The following is a 17721-nucleotide window of genomic DNA, read 5'->3' as shown; positions in this document are numbered from 1 at the left end:
CTACTCTCCTCATTGCTGAACCTATTTCAGGTGACCCGCTTTCTTCGTTATTCCTTGAACATGTGAGGCAGGCTACCACCATAGGATCTTTCCACTGATTTTTTCCTTTGACTGGAACACTTTCACATTTAGGAATTCATATGATAACTTCCTCACATCTTTCAAGACATTACATAATGGACAACTTCTTAACTAGTCTTCTTGACACCCTGGTTATAATTTCAGCCATTGCCCCAACTTCACAGTCCTCCTGACCCCCTACATTCTCTCATTTCTTTCCATAGTGGGAAATAGTGCAAAATTTAAAAGTATCTCAAAAACAATAGGATAAATTTACCAATTTTTTAAAAATATTTTATTTATTTATTTGACAGAGAGAGAGCACAAGTAGGGGGAGTAGCAGAGGGAGAAGCAGGCTCCTGATGTGTGGTCCCTACCAGGACTCTGGGACCATGACCTGACCAAAAGGCAGGCGCTTAACTGACTGAGCCACCCAGGCACCCCTGAATTTACCCATATTTTAAAAAAATAACAAACATTTTTACAAAAAGAAATAAAAGAAAACCTGGATATAAACTTCCAGACTGAAAGTGGATGCTAACTGTGGCCTTCTCATAAGCAGCAATGGAAAATTCATGGATATATTATTTTTTTTGTTTCTAAAATTCAATACCTTATGGTCATTTTTGATATATAATGATTTGATCTAAAAAATGTACTGAGATAAGGCGCTTCTCATGGGAAATTGCAATGAATTTTCTGATGGTAAGGTAATCTATTTTTTAAATAAAAAATATAGTAATTTATTCTTTGGTTCAGTTTTGAAAGATCTCATTATTGCATAAAACTTATTTATTTATTTATTTATTTATTTATTTATTTAAAGTGTATGTGTGATAATCCTGTGTTCCCAAGACAAAGATCATTTTTTTTAAAGATTTTATTTATTTATTCATGAGACACACATAGAGAGAGGCAGAGACACAGGCAGAGGGAGAAGCAGGCTCCCTGTAGGAGCCCAATGTGGGACTCGATCCCAGGACCCCAGGATCACAACCTGAGCAAAAGGCAGAAACTCAACCACTAAACCACCCAGGTACCCCTGTATAAACCTTTAATATGAAAGGTAAATTGTATATGGTAAAGCATATATGAATTAAATTAAAAATTAGTATTATATCTCAGGTAACTAAAATGTACATGTATTAAATATTAATAATTAGCATTTTATTTAAATACTTGGAATGACATCTTACATAAAATTAAACCACATAGTATACAAATAGTTAAAAATTATTATTTCATTAAATTTGAGGGATTCTTTAATATCCTAATTGGAATTCACTGTTTCCTGACTAGTCTACAATTAGAATTTATGTTTATGCTGCTTATACTACATATACTAACCAATCATCTTGATTGTATACATTTCACCTACAATACTATTAATCCTTATAATTTCTATTTCATAAAGTATTTTATGAAATATTTATTCACAAAGCATTCAAAAAGAGGTATCAAGAAAGAATTGGAGCACTACACAGATGAAAAAATTAAAGAAAGGTAAGAAGTTTTCAAAGTTGATATAGATAGATTGCTACACCATTAGATCGACTAAACCTATGTCCTCTGTATATAGATTAATTATTATGTATTCTGACAAATATTTGTTCCTATTTTTGTTTTATATTTTTATGCTTTAAAAATATTTCTTCTTTTACTTTAGAGAGAGAGAGAGAGAATGGGTGGGGGTGGGGGCAGAGGAAGAGGGAGAGAAAGAATCTCAAGAGCATGGAGCTTGAGATGGAGCTTGATATCATGATCCTGAGACCATGACCAGAGCCAAGACCAAGGTCAGATACTTAACTGACTGCACCACTCAGGTGCCCCTATACATATTTTTATTATCTCACCTAACTGGAAAATAGCACGATAATAAAATATAAAGTATATTTTTCTCATGCCCCATCTTCCTCAATATAACACAATTATTTGATTTTTGTTTGTTTGTTTTTAGAGATTTTATTTATTTATTCATGAGAGACACAGAGAGAGAGGCAGAGACATAGGCAGGGGAAAAGCAGGTTCCCTGTGGGGAGCCCCATGTGGGACTCAATCTCTGCATCCAGGATCACTCCCTGAGCCTAAGGCAGATGCTTAACCGCTGAGCCAACTAGGCATCCCAATACAATTATTTGTGATTAATATTTCATCCAAAGTATTATTTTGCTAGAGTGATAAATTATTGTGAATAGGGCTTCAGATAAGTAAAAGTAATTATTAAAAACTTTATGACTTTACGCTCTATATTAAAAGCATAATTCACATATTGCAATGCAAAGTTAAGAATATAGATTGTAACTATGAATTTGAAAGGGATCCAATATCATTTAGAGACTTCTAATTCTACTATAATAATTTTACTAGTTGTAGTGATTACTATATGATATACTAATTATTTTTTAAATGCTGAAAGTATTAAACTCTGTAATTCTTGCGTCTTTAAAAATAAGATGAAGTTTAAAAGATCTTTAGGGTACATTTAAATATGGTGTTGCCTGGGGAAAATTAAAAAAAAAAAAAAAAAAAAAAAGGCAGTCCAGAAGAGTGGTTAACTACTCTAAAATCACAGAAACTTAAGCTTTGGTTCATATGTAAAATGTCTGAATATTTAAGAATGCATCTTTGGACAAAAGGTTCAACAAGTTTCTTAAATGATTCTTACCCCCTTGTAAGACTGGTGTTTGGAAATGTAGACCTATTAGAGTACTTATTGTAATTTAAAAATAAATACAGAGTTAGAAAGCCTTCTTTTTTTTTTTTTTTTTTTGGAAGGCCTTCTTTTAATACAATTTATACTGTATGTATTTTCAACATTATTCATTATTTACCTAATGCTCCTTCTTTTAATATAATTTATACTGTATGTATTTTAAACATTATTCATTGTTTACCTAATGCTGTGTGAGACACAATAAAAGAAATTCATTAAAAATATGGTTGATATTTTCAGTAGCTAAAAATATTTATAAACAGGTAGACATTAGTCTACTTATTATGAACTAGTAACAAAACAATTTCAGCTATATAAAAATATATTTAGGTGAGTGTAAATTTTTTAATGCTTGTTTGGGGTAGAGTAAGTCAATTAGACACATAGATGAAATGGAGTGTCTCAATCCATTTGGGCTGCTGTAACAAAACATCATAGACTATGTGGTTTAAATAATAAAAATTTCTTTCTCACAGTTCTGGAGAATGGGAAATCCAAGATCAAGGCAAATATAAAAACAATTATTTAATAATATATACATAAGACAAATAATACTGTAATAAAACCAAATCAAGTAAATTAAGGTAAAAATCAATGTCAGTAAATCTATGTTTGTATTATTCAAAATCTATTTGGAGCAAGTCTATGAAAGATAATGCAAGACGCTCTACTCAGAACTTTTTATCTTTCTAAATTTATCCCAGCCCTCTATCTGGAAGATATTCTCTCTCCCACGTTATTTGGGTCCCATGGGTGGTTTTATTTGCAATTAAGGAATGATTTCTGTCGTGAAATTTTGGCTCTCAGGCTCAACAATTCTAGTCATTGTTTTGCCACAATGAACTATTGTGTCTTTAAACCAAATAAAATGTACATGACCTAATCTAAGTTTGAAGAAGCCTGAAAAATCCTATAACTTTTAATCCCTCTTCTGTCAGGTGAAAATATTTAAGAGTTACACTATCTGACTTGGTCCAATGATACAACCAAAATTACTTGAGAAAGTGAGAGGAGAACATACACTTATATGCTTTTCTATTTAACGTAATTTTCTTAGTTGAAAGTTCCGATTTCAAACAGTTTGAGGTTATATTTTTCAGCAAAGACTTGAGTGTTTATATTTTCCTCCCCTGATGAAGAACAGACCTAATTCCATTGGAAAAGAGTAAAAAAGTGTAATGACTGACATCATGTAACTCAAAAAGGCTTAAAGATATTTTTAACCAAATAGAAAGCCAATCACTCAGGACAAGTTTATAAAAATTTTAAAACTGCTAAATTTTCTGGAATATGGTTTATGGTGCTCTATTCTATCTCACTATTTCTGGAAGCATAAGGCATGGAGGAAGGCATTCTTCACACAGAAATATATATGTAAATGTAATTCATATACATCAATAATGTAACACTAAAATCAGATCAATTAATATTTAAAGTTAAATTCTCCTGCCACCAACATCCCATGTCTTTGTGGTGGGCCATGGTTTTCAACATACAATTTTCAACATATGACAGACAACTATTTGGTCTATGGAAGGTCCTTTAGTGAACTAAAATATTTCAAAATTTACCACTCACATTAGATTTTTTTCTTTTTTCAATACCATAATAACTTTACTTATTTCCTCCATCACATTATTTTCCCTTTCTGCCTCTGTGTGTGTGTGCGTGTGTGTGCATGTGTGTGTGTGTGTGTGTTTGAGCTCTCCTTTTACTAGTTCAAGTCTTTTTAAGGCTCCTATGAGAACCTCATTCTCAGTATGTAACCAAATTCCTAACTTTCTCCTAATCACACCAAACTGAAATTCTAGTCATTCAAAATTACTAAGACGTACTAGAAATTCCATGCTGTGTAAGTAAATTATTTTCCTACAGCTCTACTGGAAAAATATAGACTAAGTTCTAGGAAAGCTGACTGCTTATTAATAAGATGCTCTCCAATTTTCTCTATTTCCCGTCTAACCTGGTTATCTTCTTCAATCATTCATTTCAAATGAGCTCTTCTAATCTCATTACTACCTGATAGGTGAGTTAATATATGCACTAAACCCCAAACAATGCCTGGCACTCAAATAAATGTTTATTAATTTTACCTTCCTTATTTGTCGAGAGCTTTATAATTTTTATAAAACATTTCAATTCGTTAAGATATTTCTTTTTTTTTCTAAGATTTTATTTGAGAGAGAGCTTGAGGGAGCATGAGCAGAGGGGAAGGGCAGAGGGAGAAGCAGACTCCCTACTGAGCAAGGAGCCTGACTCAGGGCTTGATCCCAGGACCGTGAGATCATGACCTGAGCTGAATGCAGCCGCTTAACTCACTTAGCAACCCATTAAGATATTTCTTAAATATATTCCCTGTGCATAGCCATGGCTTAATAGCTGGGGGTTCAGTAAAACACAAAACACATCTTTCTCCTAAAAGAGCTTAAAGTCACATACTCATAAAACCTAAATAAAACCTAAAGTAGAAAACAGCATTCCTGTGTGACATGTAATGTAAAATCCACGTAAGGATAATTAGGTGAATGTTGCCTGGGAATTTATAGTAGTAATTTTTTTTCAATCAATCACAATTTTATATGAAAAAGTATAGTTTTTCATGGGAAATATGGGAAATTGTATAAACATATTCTTTAAAAGATTGCACTATCAAGCATATCATGTATTTCTCAGCATGTTTCTCTTCCTTACCTGAAAGAGCTTCCAAATACTTTAGTATCTGAGAAAACTTCCAAATACTTTAGAAATTCCGGGAGCATTGATGTGAATAGAGAACCACATGCCTTTTTGAACATTCAAACCAAATTTTTAGGCCAAGATTTATGTTTTGTTTCTCTTGTCTTACATAATATACTCTGCCATTACATTGTGCTACATTAATAATAAGGTGGCAACACTTTACCTGTGCAGACTCCTGTTTCTTAGCTGTGTCTTTAGGATAATACTTTCTCTATTTTTCCATTGATATCTGGGGATTTATGTACCTTATTCCACAGCACATTGATTGGAGAATAAATCCTTGCAATATATTTCTTCTCCATGACTTTGTTATGTATCTATATTTCAGACCAAATGTTACTGTCATATTTTAGTGCTTTTACCACACAATCTACAGATAATCCAATCAGGCCAAGCAACATAAATCATTTCTTTCTCTGATAAATATACATATGCTTAAAAAACTATTTATGAAAGTTTACCAATAGTTAACATGTGCCTTCAGTTTTATAGACATTTTCTGTTGTTGAAATTTGTAGAGAAAAACAAGAGCTAAACCTCAAAAAAAAATTTGTTGTTACCACTTATATTTATAATGCACAATCTGACACAACACCAGAAAATACATTTGGTAAAATAAATGAGTTGTTAGAGTATATCTAATAAAGATTTTCAATGTAGAGCTAAGCATCCAATAGTTTATATGATATCCATTCAGTGATTTCCTCTATATGGTATTTATCTGTATATCTTCGATTCCTAGTACAGCATCTAATAGAAAGTTGTTTTAACATATTATATTGGGCAGCCCGGATGGCTCAGCGGTTTGGCACCACCTTTGGTCCAGGGTGTGGTCCTGGGGACCTGGGATCGAGTCCCACATCCGGCTCCCTTCATGGAATGGAGTCTGCTTCTCCCTCTCCCTATGTCTGTGCCTCTGTGTGTGTGTGTGTGTCTCTCATGAATAAATAAATAAAATCTTAAAAAATAAAATAAAATATATTAAAATAATTCAGTCAAGTGATACATTAATTACTGTTAAGACACTTTGCTCCTACAGTAAAATACATGCAATGAGTTTTTATTTTTATAACATAGTATTCATTCAGCTAAAATATTTTTAGAAAAGGCAAGCACTACTCAGAGTAAAATGTTAAAGAAATTATTTCATTTCAATAGTAATATGACTAATGGAAAAGCATTACTTTGGCGTAGTTATGTTGGGCCCAGCAATGCATTGCATAGAATTTCAGCAAAGTTTGTACTGAAGAGGCAATAGGAACCTATAAAAGTGTCCCAGACACTTTAAAATGATCTCAAAGATAGTGGAGGGGACAAGTGAAATAGGTGAAGAAGATTAAGAGTACACTTACCTTGTTGAGCACTAATTTATAGAATTGTTGAATCGCTATATGGTACACCTAGAACTAAAATAATACTCTATGCTAATTACAGTTTAATAAAAATATTTTTAAAATTAAAACATAAAAATCCCCTCAAAGAAGAGTGCTTGTCATGTAATAGATAAAATTAATTAACTTTGGATTTGTTGGTTACTGAAATGATTGCAAGTTTGAGCTTTAATAGGATGGTCAAAAGTGACTCTTAGAAAATGCATTTTCAGATAGGTATCCATTATGAATGCTTGCAGTCTTACTTGTGAAGTAACTCCCCAAAAAGAAAATGTGGATGATATGAGAGCAATTTTTAGTAGTAATGAATTTAGATGGTTCAGTTGAAAATTTTACATGGTTGTGACAATGGATCATTATTGCAATTGATTAGAATTGACTTGTAGACTTTCAAAGAAATATGAATATTCTATGTATTTAATGATCAAAAATTTATGAAAGAAAATTACCTAAACTTTTTACTATATAATCAAACGGCCACTGTGAAACTTTATTATAAAGCCTAGCATTTCAACATTCAGCCACCATTTTTTGGCCTGTAGGGATATTTGGTAATCAAAATATTTGAGTCACTCAAGATTTTCATTTTATTATTTTAAAGTTATTAGAGATATTCCAATAAATCCAGACTTCCTGGCAACAAAATTGTAAGAGTTAAATAACCCCAATTTGACTCTTGAAACATCTACTTTCTAAAGCTTCTCAACTCAATTTGCTGTATCACAAATTCCAATATACCAATTAGCAAAGATTTGGAATACCTGATAGCATTACCTTAGAGCCATGTAGGATATATGAATAAGTGAATCAATTTTTCAGTACGTTAACAGATTTACAATGTATAAATAAATCTTTATGTTCTATCTAGTAATTTATATTGCTGTATTCTGAATGCAGAAAGTTAAAAAGTACATTGAAGGTGGGGTCCCTGTGTGGGTTAGCTGTTCAGCCTTTAATTCTTTTTTTTTTTTAATTTTTTTTTATTGAAGTTCAATTTGCCAACATATAGCATAACACCCAGTGCTCATCCTGCCAAATGCCCATCACCCAGTAAACCCAACCCCCCGCCCATCTTCCCTCAGCCTTTAATTCTTGATTTCACCTCAGGTCATGAGATCAGAGTGGTGAAACCAAGTCTTTAGTCAGGCTCCACATTCAGCTTGGAGTCTGCTTTGGATTATCTCTTCCTCTCCTTCTGTGCCTCTTCCTACCTGTATACTCAATAAATAAATAAATAAATTCTAAAAAAAATAAAAGGTACAGTAATAGCAACCAGCTTTGACCAAACCCTTTTTAATACCACGTAATATTTAAAAACATCACAGCCTAAAATAGATGAATGATATATAAACACAGGTATATAAAAGGCAAAGCATATATAATATACACATATATTTATATAATGCTTGAAATATATACATAAACATATACATATTGCTCACTTTGCTCTAACTAGCATCAGTGATCCATGGTCTTCACTTCAGAATCTCGAGCAATCATCACATTCAATGGGCATCCTCTGTGAGTAATACAGGTCACTTAGCTTTAAAAGTGCAAACAAAGAAATACAAAACGAGAATTTATACCATATTCAAAATGCGCTAGATATAATATCCTATGTCTAATTAATTCTGCCCTTGGCGCCTGCGTAGACATGAAGGAGTAGGCTGACTGAAGAGAACCTCAATTCAGAGAAACCATTGCATATTACACATTAAGCTCTTCAGACATATATGATCAACTCCCATTCTCCTGGTTCTCCTGAAATCCATCAGTACTGGTTGCTCTTTACTTGATAAGCATGCTCCAAAACATGAAGTCCTCTTGCTTGGTGTGTTACATATGCCTCAGCCAGATTTTCAGATTGTCATATGATAATATCCTGAACCACATGTTCCAGGAGAATTGACTAAGACACCCCTAAAGCTAGAAGAAAGGCCATAGAACCAGTTAGCAATTTTTTTCTTCCAATGCTGATAGTAACTTAAGCTATATAAATATGGGTTCTTGAATAAAAGAAAACCACTGAAATGTTTTCCATTCATCAGACATTTGTTGAGGAATTAAATTTAAAATTAGTATTTTCTATTGTAATATTATGAAATATACTATTTTGAGTATAGATACAGAGATCATAACATAATCATTAAATACCATAATCATTAAAATAATGTGGAATTCATGTTTAAGTGGTTGGTGCGAAGTCTATTAAATGAACAGATTATTTTGAAACCTATCTCAATTCAGCTCACCCCTGAGGATGGTATAAAGTTCCTTAAGGAAAGTACCTTTAGCTCTCTTTCTCATTTTATTTTCCAATTATATTTTACGTGAATGCATTTTGTAGGTACTTTATGATTTACAGACTCTTATTAATTGATTAGGTATTTAATTGTTGACCTTTCTAATGTTGCCTTCCTTTTTCTGAGTCTTAATCAGATTAGAAAGTACTAATAAACTCCTAACATCTTGGGTTGTAGAAATAAATAAGACTTAGCTCTTCTTTTCTGTGTTTTACCATATTAAAAAACAAAAATTGATATAGTAGTAAGAAAAGTGGAGTCCTTACTTAAAAGTACTTGGCAATATTGGAGAAAAATAAATGTTTTAATGCACATTCTAATTTGTTTTTGTTGAAGACATGGCTATTTCTGAATAGATTTGTGTATTCATATTTTTTATCTTTATATAATGTGTGAAAAGTGTACATGCTTAAATTCCCAAACTCTATTAGTGTACATTTATTAAATTGGTTATTTGAATCTTTAATTGCCTGCTCTTTTATCTTTATTAATTTATATTATTGATATAAAAATTCTAAAAAGTATAACAGAAAAATATTGATTATAATTCAAATGTTTAAATTAGGCTCTTTGTACTGGCTTTAATTTAACATGAAAGAACATTTTGTCTTTGCAGATTATGCATGATAAGGGTTTTTTTACTTAAAATCATTTGTGTATGGTTACTTAACAAGTGTTTATTGAGTGAAAAAATCATGAAACATAATTTATCATTTATTACAAGTGATATACAGATGGATAAATTTTAATATCTGTTCTCCAGATCCATATAGTGTAGTTGTTATAATGGACCTATAACAAAAATAAACATTTTGGAAAGTGGTTTCAAAGGCTACAAGGTTCTGTCAAAATTCAAAGAAAGAAAATGAACTTCCATCATCTTGAAGGGAGGTGGCATTTAAGTCAGGCTTTACAGACAAGTAAAAATTCAGCACAATGAGAAAGACTAGGAGAGGGTATTAAAATATGGAGGAGGGAAACCACATGGTGTGTTCTAGGAATGATGAACAAGTCAGATTGGCTGCATCATTTAACATATATTGAGAAACAGTGTGAGAAAAGATTGGAATATATAGTTCGTGCAAACATTCGAATAATCAGATCAAGTTTTAAAACATTATTGGCCATAATAGGTAGTTGTCAAGAGTTTCTGAGTAGGGAAATTTAATAAAATAAATTCTTTGACTTGGCATTATTAATACGACATTTTATGCATATAATGACTTGAAGTAATTAAAGAGATACCAAAAGACTCTGAGATTGATGTGTGGGGTAGGGGTGGTCTAACGCCATGGCCTGGGACACAGAAACATGAAGAACTTAAAGTAAAATAGCACTTGGAAATGACGACCTGCTGCCTACAAAAAATATAGCTTATAGTTTTTGCTAAGAAGCAGGATCTAGTCAGTGACTGTAGTTTTTAACCTCCACTGCAGTGAGGTACAGCTAAATGTCTGATGATAACGAAAGGCATGTAAGCAGAAATATAGCATGTGTAATTGTCAGGACAAATGAGTAAGAAGCAAATTTGCTGTATCCATTTTTTTTTACCCCTGTTTACTAATAGAAAGCAAAATAACTTGAAGAGATTAAAGATGGAAGAAGCCCAGCTTTGTAAATTACCATGTGGGAAGGCAGTCCTAGAAAATCTGAAAAAGGAATAAAGTGTTATGTTATTGAGCTTGTAAAGTTTGGAGTTTTTACAATTACAATTAGCCTTACCCTATCTATTACAGTGGTTACCAGATACAAAAACCTAAATATGCTTCATTATTTTAGTGTTTAAGCAATAGGCAAGAAAAAAATCCATTCCATTATCCAATTATGGGATCCAGGGCACTAAGAGAAATGGTTGACTCTAAGCCTGGGGGCAAAATAGATCCAAGATGAGCCCAGAACATCTTCTAGTGTCATAAATACACACATGCTCACAAACACATACACATGGATTATATCAAAGGAACATAGAATCCAACTGAAGGATCTTCCAAAGGACTAATCATTTGAACAACAAAACCAATAAAAAAGGATTAGAGTATAACTCAAAGTAAAAATAAATATCCACGAGCTGATATTAATATAAAAATAATTGAATGGATAAATAAATAGGGGAAAAGAAATATCTCCCATGCAGAATAATTTTTGTATAACTATATAGAGATGTTATACCTTCAAAGAGATGGAACATAATTCTCCACTTTTTACATGTAAGCTGTGCATGGTTATTTACTTCCAAAAAGTATGGTAAGGAAAGGGAGGAGCACCTGGGTCTCTCAGTGGTTCACTCAATAAACACTTGTTAAGTAACCATACACAAATGATTTTAAGTAAAAAAAACCCTTATCATGCATAATCTGCAAAGACATGACTTGGGTCATGATCCTGAGTCCTGGGATGGAGTCCTCATAAGACTCCTTGTGGGAAGCCTGCTTCTCCCTCTGTCTATGTTTCTGCCTCTCTGTGTGTCTCTCATGAAAACAAGAAAAAAAGAAAAAAAACTATCATAAACAGGAGACGTGATGTGTAGCATGATGAGACATGACAACTAAATGTAATGTGGTATTTGGATGAAATCTTAAAACAGATAAAGGACACTAGGTAATCTAATTAAATAAGCTCCATAACTTACTTTAATTTCCTAACAATATATCAAATTGAATTAATTGGTTGTGACAATTATACTATAATGACACAAGATGCTATGAGGGAAATTTGTCAGGGGGTATAAGAACTCTATGTACAATATTCATAATTTTTCTGTGAATCAACAACTATTCTAAAGTTTTTTTAATTATGAAAAGCAGTAATAATTTTGCAATGACCACCCATAGGATGGTCATAAAGTACAAAGAATACTGGACAAGAGAAATCATATCAAAAAGCAGAATAAGCATCCAATCAATACATTTATCCCATCAACAAGATAAATAGCATTTTAAAATACAATTCTGTATGGGCATCCTGGGCAGCTCAGCGGTTTAGCGCTGCCTTCAGCTCAGGGCGTGATCCTGGAGACCTGGGATCGGGTCCCACGTCGGGCTCCCTGCATGGAGCCTGCTTCTCCCTCTGCCTGTGTCTGTGCCTCTCTCTGTCTCTCTCTGTGTCTCTCATGAATAAATAAATAAAATCTTTAAAAAAATAAAATACAATTCTGTATAGGTTCTTAGGTTGTTGCACATTTTGTGAGACAGTAATTGCCTTTTTGTTATGAGATATGTTCCCAAGGCTATTTGTACAACAAACTTGGTAGATATTAAACATTTCTATAGCAAAATGCCTTGAAAGATAGAGTTAAGGCTGGGTTAATTTACTGTCCATTACACACAATCCAGATTCCCCAAGCTCATGTTTCTATTACTGCAATTTAACTTACTGTTTGTGTGGATGATACACATTGTCTTCAGTTTCCTTCTGAGAACTGAGGCTCAGAGAACTGGTACAAAAAATGCTGATACCCCAACTATTTCTATTGCTGTGAATATTAAACTTTCTTTCATGTCTGCTCTAGAAATCTTGTATATTCTACAGACTCCACAAAATTGGTTGAGCTAATTCATTAGTTTTATAGGTAGGGTAACATCTCAGATACTTTATCACACTTAACAAGAGATCTCACTGCCGGGTTGGTGTGACTTAACCATTGTTGTGAAGCAGTGACCCCTGTGGCCTCTCATTCTTTCCTTTTCCAAAAGAGAGTTTCTGTTGCGGTTACCCACTCTTGTGTATTAAGTGTTACAGCTGAATTGTTTTTAATGAATTCATTTTCAGGTCATGAGATTCATACCCAAATATAATAAAGATGGGTGTCCATCCAGTTCTGATAAAGTGGCACATCTCCTTTAGACTGGGGTTCTTTTGTGCATAGCAAGAAGTGTCTGCAGAAAGCAGAAACATCCCATAGCCTGATAGATGTTGGCCCAGTTGTACCGCTGTGTTTTTGGTTTTTGGTTTTGTTTTTATGGGAAGTAAGATATAAGGCCAGGGATTATATTTTTAGTCTCCGGAAAGCTAGCATGGCTATGTAACTAATGAATATAAAATGAAGTGATGTGCAATTTTCTGGACAATGTGGTCAAATTTATGGGTTTTCAATGGCTTCTATCTCCTGTCTGCCAGCTGGAAATAAAGGACTCCATGATCCTCTGAGAGGATTAATCCATAATTTGGTAGTGTTCTGTGTGTCTGAATCACTGTGTAGAATACCAGCTATTGATTATATATATCAAAATATCTCAGGAGTAAGAGGCAAACATATTTGTGTTGAGCTTAAGAATTGAAGCTTTTTTGTTGCAACTAATATCAATCTACCTAATGCAATGATAGTAAAAAAAAATGCCAATTAGAGAAATAATTTTTGGTGATATCAATAGATTTTGCTAGGTTTATAGAAAGGTAAATGAAAAGGTAATCCTCTTATGTCACCAGAGGAATAATGGTTAAAAAGTTAAGTTTTGAGATACCTTTAAAATTTTCCATCTATCCTTACAAATACTTATTTTGATTTGGTAAGGTGTGGTAGGCAAATTAGCAGAGCCCGGAAGGTAGTTACATTCCAGTTCCTGAAATGTGTTAATAGGGTATTTTACCTTGCAAAGGGGGATTAATGTAAAGTATGAAATTAATGTTGCTAATCACCTACCTTAAAATGGAGTGATTATTCTGGATTATATGGGTGGAACCAATGTAGTCATAAAGATCTATAAATTGGTCAAGAGAGGTAGAAGAAGAGATGAGAGTGATATGTTGGAAGTACTGGGGCACCTGGGTGGCTCAGTGGTTGAGTATCTGCCTTGGGATCAGGTCGTGATCCCAGGGTCCTGGGATAGAGTCCCACATCAGGCTTCCCACAGGGAGCCTGCTTCTCCCTCTGCCTATGTCTGTGTGTGTGTGTGTGTGTCTCTTATGAATTAATTAATAAATAAAAAGCTAAGTTGAACGTACTGGGCTTGGCTGTGGCTGACTGAAGATGGAGGAGATGACCAGAAGCAAAGGAATACAGGCTGCCTCTAGATGCTGTCAAGGGCAAGAAACCAGATTTTCCCCGAGAGCCTCTAGAAAAGTGGTCCTACCAGAATTTTAATTTTAGCTCCCTGAATCCCATTTTGGATTACTTTTGCATAATTTTGCATTGTTTTGAGATACTAAATTTGTGGCAGTTTATTACAGCAGCTATGGAAGACCAAAGCAATGGTCATCCACTCAGGTGATATTTTAAACTACAAGAGATTAAAAGATCAACAGGAACAAAGAAGAAAAGGAAACAAAAGGTAACTGAAAGGAAGGGAAAAAGAGAACACAACAATTCTTTAATAACATCGTATTTTATATTAAGCCCTGGGAAGCAGACGAGGAGATATCTCTTTATGGAAAGGGAGAAATCTTGTTAAAAAGCAGAGGAAAAGTGCTAAATTATACTTTATCTTTTGTTCGACTATCTTTTAACCTGTTGTGTTGGTTTTTATTTGCCATGTAATGTCATACTCCCTCGAACACAGATATTCACTGGGTTCTGGTTAAGCACAGACCACTATAGAGGGTTCTGGCCCATGCCTTGGCATATTTTAGGGGCTTACTTGGCTGCCAGGGCCTCTTCCCACTATCCACCTCAATCAAGGGCAGGGAATTTCAGGGAGGGGTCTTCCTCCCCTTCCCACAGGCCCGCAGTTCTAGCTCAGAGAAGACAGGTGACCACTGAGGGTGACTCTACACTGTTGAAGCAGTAGGCACTTAGATGGGTGGGGTGGTGATTGAGAGGCTCTCTCTTAACAAGACAACCTCCTTGTGTGCACAGCATGCTAAGCAGCTCCTGTCGATAGGAAGTGGGGGGGATTCTCAGAAGGCACAGCAGTGAGTATGAGTGGCCAACACTGAAAGAAGCTGGAGAAAGATTTACCCATCTAGAAAAAGGAGGAAGACCAACAGTATCTCCTACAGTAACCCAGGATTCTGCTTTGATTTTGGATGGCACCTGGATCTGTATTCCTTTGACTAAACAATACCTCATTTTGCTACAGTTTGATAGAATATTGGGCCACATATTCATTGGTTTGTAAAAACATGGAATACAATTGTAAACAGATTTTAGATTGCTATCTGTCATCAGGAAAGTCTAGAATTGGTTGTTACTACTGTACTATTGTTTGGGATCATAAACAGAAATAAAATACAAGACAAAATAATGAAAACCAGGCAGGGAAAATAAAAAAGAAAATCCTCTTTAGCTTTCGCCGAAGTCTTATCTGAGTGTGACTTCAGATGAAACCAGGGCTATTTCTACGGTTATTAAAGATTTAACAGGAAAAAGGTCATTGTTTATGCCTAAGGTATAACACAAGCAAATGCCACTCTTTTATGCATTGGTGTAGGTATATGAAATTACTGAGGTTTAAATATGGCTCCGATGACATACACAAATGCATATAACCAAACAGCTAAGACTTCACTAAATCTTAATTTGTTTAAAAATAGATAAGAATATATTTCTGGCACTTGTTGGGTTTTTTGTTGTGCTTTTAATGTCACAAAAATAGCAATTCATGGTGAAGAATATAAGTGAAAAAAATAAGACCAAAGTTTCATTGGCATTCATATCTGCACAAGGATGATTACAGACACTTTATGCCTTGTAGTTTCTTAAGAATACAGAATTATAATTTTAGAATAATTTTAGTTATTTTATTTTGTTTATTTGACTGAGATGATTAGCTTACACAATAGTGGGGTCTGTCTGGGTGACTCCAAAATTCTTGAGGGAGTCAATCAGGGAAGGTAAGATGGGCTTGAGCAGGTGATGGACCTTCTGTCCACAAGTGGAATTTGATTTACCTTGACCTTGTCTACCTTTAAAAAGATTCTTATGATTCATTGATTCCCACCCAAATAATCTCACCTTAAGAAAGATCCTTAATTTAATCATATTAGCAAAGCCCCTTTTGCCTTATAAGGAATGCATTTTTAGGTCCCAAGGATTAGGATGTAGACATCTGGGGAGGTGGTTATTCTGTCTACAGTAAGAATTAGCGGTAACAATAAAAATAGAAAAAAAAATAGAAGAAGGCTATAAAGAAAGATTGAATTCATTGAATTTCCTAATTTCAATTGAATACAGATAAAGTTTTAATGATTTTGAACTTTAATGAAAAAAAGAAAGAACTAAGCTTTTAATAATTTTGCTAACTACCAAAAATGTATTTATGATCTATTTGTATAGAAAAACATTTAAAAAGTTCATAGTATTGTTTATAGAAAAAAGATTTACTGAGAAAAAGCCAGTTTTGTAATCATGCATAAGGAATCGAATTACAGAAATGTTATAAGTTTATAAAACCATATTCCACTTGGAGAAATAATCTACAGATATATAAGGGATCATTTTAAGATTTTTTTTAAACAGAATTTTAGATATGGGGGAGGTTGGAATATTCCACTTCACCGAATTGCTCAAGGGACTATAAATGATTAAAAAATGCAATTATGTCTTTTGGAGTTTCTCCAGAACTCTTTTTTTTCTTATGAACCCAATTTCCAAATGTGCCATATGACAAACAAGAAAATCAAATGATCTGCCAGTTGTTCCTTGACAGTGAAGATAAAACTATATATTCTGTTGAGAATGAATGTAATCAAACAAAAGCTATAAAAGAACAGTGAAAAACAAGAATAATTGCAGAAAGAAAGATATCTAAAACCAGTAGATAAATATACCAATGACAGAATCAAAATAATATTGAATTAGGATAATAGAATGAGTAGTGAGTGAATTGAATCAGTATTAATAAAATATTTTGCTGAAGGTGGACAAAAATTTACCAAATTTAATCCTTTGAGAGGTTAGAAACATGAGTGTGAATTTTTTAAGAAAAACACTATTTTTAAATTCTTCTTTCAAAATCTTCAAATCTTATGTTATAGAGGACATAGATACAGTTTTGGGTATTATTGTACACGTACCTTTCTTTTCTTGTTAGGATGCCAACATCCCTTCCTTGATCGATTCCACACCTAATTCTACATCATTGCAGAAAATAAAATTATTGTATTTATTCTTAAATCTCTTATATTATCTATCTACTCACAGTCTTTAATCATCATCCCCCCCCCTTTTTTTTTTTATCTTCACTAAACATTTACTATAACCCTTATAATAATCTAACAATGTTGGGCAGCCGGTGTGGTTCAGCAGTTTAGCGCTGCCTTCAGCCCAGGCATGATCCTGGAGACCCGGGATTGAGTCCCACGTCGGGGTCCCTGCATGGAGCCTGCTTCTCCCTCTGCCTATGTCTCTGCTTCTCTCTCTCTGTGCCTCTCATGAATAAATAAATAAAATCTTAAAAAAAAAAAACAGTCTAGCAATGTTGTGTGTGAAGTTCTCTGGGTACCACCTCAGCAATCTAGAGGTCACAGCCTGTATCTTAATTATTTTCAATCTTTAATCACTCATCATAGTGTCTGGTTCAGAGTAGGACCTCGGTACATTATTATGAAATAATAAGGTGTGTGTGATGCATAAGGTAGT

Source organism: Canis lupus, chromosome 3, assembly GCF_011100685.1.
Source record: "Canis lupus familiaris isolate Mischka breed German Shepherd chromosome 3, alternate assembly UU_Cfam_GSD_1.0, whole genome shotgun sequence".
Lineage (NCBI taxonomy): Eukaryota > Metazoa > Chordata > Mammalia > Carnivora > Canidae > Canis > Canis lupus.
This window is presented reverse-complemented; position numbering follows the sequence as displayed.